Below are 423 nucleotides of genomic sequence, written 5' to 3'. Positions count from 1 at the left end.
CTCCGGGAATAAAGGTGCTCCTGAGGGAGGAAAATGCTCTTCCAATGCCCCTTGTGGGGGAATAAAGGTGCCCGTGAGGGAGATGCTCTTCCATTCCCCTCTTGGGGAATAAAGGTGCCTGTGAGGGGAAAACTCGGCGCCGGAGGGATATTCTCCATTTCCCTTAGAAGAATAAAGGTGCCCGCGAGGAAAAAAGTGTGGGCGGGAGGGAAATGCTCTTCCATTCCCCTCTTGGGGAATAAAGGTGCCCGTGAGGGGAAAACTCAGCCCAGGGGCGATATTCTCCATTTCCCTTAGAAGAATAAATGTGCCCGTAAGGGGGGGAAGGAAAAAGCGCGGGAGGGAGAGGCTCTTCCAATCACCTCTTGTGGAATGAAGGGGGCCGTGAGGGGAAAAGGGCGGGAAGGAGATGCTCTTCCTTTC

The sequence above is a fragment of the Corvus brachyrhynchos genome, unplaced genomic scaffold (assembly GCF_000691975.1).
Source record: "Corvus brachyrhynchos isolate BGI_N302 unplaced genomic scaffold, ASM69197v1 scaffold69, whole genome shotgun sequence".
Taxonomy (NCBI): domain Eukaryota; kingdom Metazoa; phylum Chordata; class Aves; order Passeriformes; family Corvidae; genus Corvus; species Corvus brachyrhynchos.
This window is presented reverse-complemented; position numbering follows the sequence as displayed.